We start from the raw sequence: 5310 nt of genomic DNA, 5'->3' as shown, positions 1-5310 counted from the left end.
ATAAGTAGAGAATTTTAACTCTGGGAAATCATATGTTACAAATATTAACTAAGGCTAATCTTGGCCTTCAGATCTATCTTTTTCTTGATTTTTACAATGTATAAGGAAGCATATTTTTACACACAACATATCTTTTATTGATATGGTTTTATTGCACATGAGCTATCAAAAGGGAATTTTTATCTCAAGAAGCTTAGCACATAAATAAACCAAAACTAAAACAAAGTTTTTATCCAGAAGTCCCTGGTTCTAAACCAGTCTCTAATCAACTTGCAGAAAAATCCTTGTTCAACTCACTTTCCAGCTCTGTGCTTTGGGATGTCTATTTAAATGGAGGAAGTATTTAATCCTGTATATAGTCACAAAGCACATGGAAGTCCTCAAGTCAAAGACAAAATTCAAGGTAGCTCTAAGACATTGGAATAGTTAGAATTGTGAGGTTTTCCTGATGGAAAATATCCTTGGAAATAAATTTATAAGTTAATAAATTACCTGTAGCCTATAGGTTAGATGTTAAGAACAGAACTAGGATTTGTTTTCATTTGGTCAATTTTCTAAAGAATGTAAATCCATCCACCTATTCTTTAATAGTCCAAACTACCTAACAATGGAAACAGTCTCGCTGTTTCTTCCTTGGTCAGTTTCTGAGTCAGTGCAAGCAGTGACCAAGGGAAAAGGCACACTAGGAAGATGGTCATTGGGTAAGATAATACTTGGCTTTACTCAAGTCATCTCCAGTCAATTTCCCTCCCCTATTGCAAATCAGCCAAAATGAAAAGACATTAGAAATGTACTCTGGTTAAACGTAGTGCATTGAAGACATGAATTAATGCCACTCCATCAGGAAATTCCAGCAACTGACAATGAAGGGGGAAATAAAGGGCATAAATATGTAAGTTAAAGAGAGTAAAAAATGACAGGTAAAAGATTATTTGCCAAGGATCTAACTCACTTATTCAATAAATATTTATTGAGCACTTTCCATGTAAGGCAGAATTCAACACTATACATAATTTGATACATATAATTTTTGAATTACTAGTAGAGCAATATGGTCTTGGATACACCCAAAGTACTAAAAAAAAAATGGCCTGTTTCAGATCTGCTGTTTTAATAACTATCTCTCTAAATCTAACATGACCTTTTTCATGTTTTAACATTTCTGACATCAGACTGTATCTTTAACATCACCTGATTTTTATTTGTTTGAAAATTGTTGGCGCTGGCTGGGTAGTGCAGTTGGTTAGGGCATACACTACAATTGAGGGTTTGATCTCCAGTTAGGGCACATTCAAGAAGCAACCAATGAGTGCATAAATAAGTGGAACAACAAATTAATCTCTCTCTTTCAAATCAATAAGTAAAATTTTAAAAACTGTTATTAAATCCATTGAGCCTTACAATTTATGATACCATAAAATAAAGGAAGAGCTTAGAACTTATAAACATAAATTTTAGAAAGTACTCCTAGCTTTTTATTAGTAATGAAGCCAACAAATGTTCAGCCTTCCACTTTCTCCAGTCACATCAGAGCCACCTGCTTAATTATAGGTCATGGGTTGGTGTGCATCTGCTAATTCAGGTGGGAAGCCCATTTTTTTCTCCAGTGTCTAAACCAATGCCCCACATGTAGTAGGTGCTCAAAAAATATTTGGAAAACCCATGAAAGAATGTAAGTCAGCAACTCTAGATGGTCTCATCTCCACCTATCCATGTGACTATGGTCAACCACTTCATCTCTCTTGGTCTACGTTTGCTCAGCTATAAAATGAATTTGGATAACCTCAGCTATAGATACCTTTCAGCTCTAACCATCTCTGAGTAAGTGAGGTCATTAAGACATGGAAAATGGGAAATTATGGTGATTTTAGAGGATTTCTCAAGAAGGTAATGCATCTGATAATTGTTATGGTCTGAATTATGCCCCCACCCCAAACTCGTGTGTTGAAGTCCTAACCTCTAGTACCTCAGAATGTGATTGCATTTGTAAATAGGGCCTTTAAAGAGGTAATGAAGTTAAAATGAAGCCACATAGTGGGACCCAATTCAACATGAGTGATGTCTTAAAAGAGTTTAGGACATAGACCCACACAGACAATGTGAAGATGCAAGAAGAAGACAGTCATCTATTAGTCAAGGAGAAAGGTCTTGGAAGAAACCGACCCTTCCAACACATGGATCTCAGACTTTAAGCCTTCAGAGTTGTGAGAAAATATATTTCTGTTGTTTAAGCCACTCAGCCTGTGGTACTTTGTTATGGTAGTCCTACCAAACTAATACAATAACATTTGCTCAATACCAATGGAAGGGAAAAGGAGTTTTCTCACTTTAGGACTCCTTCCATCTCTGTCCCCAAGCCTCATAATGGCTGCTTAAATGGGAGTCCTTCTAGTTCAAAGAACTCAGTACTCTATTGTATCACTTGAAAGCTACTCAACATTGTATCTTACAACTCTTTGAGTATCTTTAACTAACTCGACTATCCAGCTCTTTCATCATGCAAAAGTCTTAGGCAACATACACGTATTCTCTAGCACCCTGTGGAAAATCCATACCATAGAGCTGGGCTTGGAAAATGATGGACTTTGGCCAAATCTGGCCCACTGCCTGTATAGCAAATACAGTTTTATTGGAACACAGCCTCGCCCTTTCACTTACACATTGTCTATGGCTGGTTTCCCACTATGATAGCATAATTGAACAGTTGCAAGAAAGACACATGGCCTTCAAAGTCTAAAATGTATATTACCAGGTCTTTTGCAGAAAAAGTTTGTGAACCCAGCCCTGGAGGAAGAGTAACCAAAAATCACAATAACAGTTATATTATTAGTGGTGAAGATCATGGATTTTACTTCAGTTACACAAACTAATTGAGCTTATTGATTTCTTCATATCCTCAGACCTTTTGTTAATTACATGCCATGACTGTTTTGTTTGGGAGTTGAAAACATCTAATAGGTTAAATCATATATAATTGCCAACATTTGATAAATTTTGATCTACAACAATGGCAACTCAACCTAATACTTTGGCCTTCTTCATTGTGCTCAATTTCCATATATATATATATATATATATATATATATATATATATATATATACAAGTGTACAGATTCATGCATATTGAAAGGAAATTAATTAGAATAAAGATTCATGTGGTAATTACGTTACTGCAAAAAATTACATGTCAAAATAATATATATAATATAATATTATAAAAGTAAAATACAATATATTTTAATATTGCTATTAGCCCTTTCTGTATAATAGAAGTATCAGAGATGAAAGAAAATTAATAAAATGGATATGAAAATAATATATAAATTGATTAATAAATAAAACAAGATATAAAAACAACAGATATAAAAAGACATTATATAAAATAATGAAAACATGATATAAAAACATTGATAAAAACAATGATTGATAAATTGATTAATAAATAAACAACATGATAAAACAACAGACATGATATAAAAGCAACATAAGCATGATATAAAAACAAATATAAAAACAACAAAAACAAGATATAAAAACAACATTGATAAAAACAATGACTGATAAATTAATTAAACTTATTCTAATATCTCCCTGTACACCACATTAAGAGTAAAAACACTTTCAGAGTGCTTGACGAATGTCCCTTGTGATGTATTTACAATTTGAACTTCAACGTCACACACTCTTTGAACTTGAGTCAACGTTTCTTTCTAAATTGCCAGTGCGCATCATATGTACCAGTGATCAGTCAGACAGTTGGATGAATGGTCGGTCATTTAGCCTTTTAAATATAGATTTTTATTTTTATTGATTTCAGAGAGGAAGGAAGAGGGAGAGAAAGATGAAAGAGAATCATCTGGCTGCCTCCTTCACACTCCTCACTAGGAATCGAGCCCTCAATCTAAGCAGGTACCCTAACCAGGAATTGAACCATGACCTCTTGGTTCATAGGTCAATGCTCAACCACTGAGCCACACTGACCAGGCCAGTGTGCTCAGTTTCAATCCCATTTCCCCTTTGTAGTCTTCCTACTATCTCAGGAGTTCTCAATCTTGGCTACCTATCAGGTGGCAACATACAAGGTGATGCTTATGCTGTTGGTTCAAGATCCACACTTTGAGAAACACTGTACTATTGCCATCTTCCATGGGCTCAGTGGGTGCCTAGCTCATAATGTCATTCTTGAATGTTTATTAAACATATAAATGGGATAATTGGAACAGAAGGTAAAGCTGGTGATTGCTCTGTTAGACACACAGTCTTTGTCTTCAAGGGGAATATGCTCTATGGAGAAATACAAAACTTCAAGGGTAAATATCAATACTGTAAAAGGGAAACAAGGAATATTTGGCAGCACACAGAAATCCCTAGCCTAATGGTTCCCAGTCCTCTGAAAAAAATGCTTTTAAATTTCATGCTATTAAGTCCTATCATCACTAAATCAGCTAGAATTCAAAAACAGAACACTTGGGGGGGGGGGGAGATAAGAGAGGGAGGGATGGAGAGAGAGAGAAAGGGAGAGAAGAGAGAGAGAGAGAGAGAGAGAGAGAGAGAGAGAGAGAGAGAGAGAATATGCTGTTTAAAAAAAAGAAGAAGAGCAAAATTATTTGACCAGTAGTCAGATTTTGGTTCCTACTTTGGTCTTATTACCACTGCATTAGTCAGCTTGGGCTGCCATAACAAACTACTACAGACTGAGTGGCTTAACAGAAATTTATTTTCACACACTCTGGAGACTCAAAGTCTGGGATCAGAGTGCCATCATGGTCAGGTTCTGGTCAAGTTTCTCTTCCTAACTTGTAGATGGCCACTTTCTCACTGTGTTGTCACGTGATATTTCTGTGTTATGTACACACGGAGGGAGCAAGAGATCTCTTTTTCCCCCCTCTTCTTATAAGGCCACCAATCCTATCTGATTAGGACTTCACCCTTATGACCTTACTTAACCTTAATTACCTCCTAAAAAGTCTTATCTCCAAATAGAGTCTCATTGGGGGTTACAGCTCCAGCAAATGTATTTTAAGGGTATACAATTTAGTCCATAATAATCACTGATTATAAACATAGCCTATTAATCAACTATAAAACTATATTATCTCTAATATATCTGGGATCCTAATACTTTTTAGGAGGAAAGACATGGAGTGTGAGAGATTACATAGCTCACCACTCTGTTCCTCTCACACACTTAGAGAGAGAGCACCTTAGAATAAGAGGAGGACTCCATTTTCAGTACTTTGAGTTGCTTAGAATTAAAAGACCAAAGACACAATCAGACTTACTAGTAGGTCTTGTGGAGAGATGAGGGTT

Source organism: Pipistrellus hanaki, assembly GCF_964339955.1.
Source record: "Pipistrellus hanaki genome assembly, chromosome: 7".
NCBI lineage: Eukaryota > Metazoa > Chordata > Mammalia > Chiroptera > Vespertilionidae > Pipistrellus > Pipistrellus hanaki.
The sequence above is the reverse complement of the archived record's forward strand: the minus strand, read 5'-3'. Positions refer to the sequence as shown.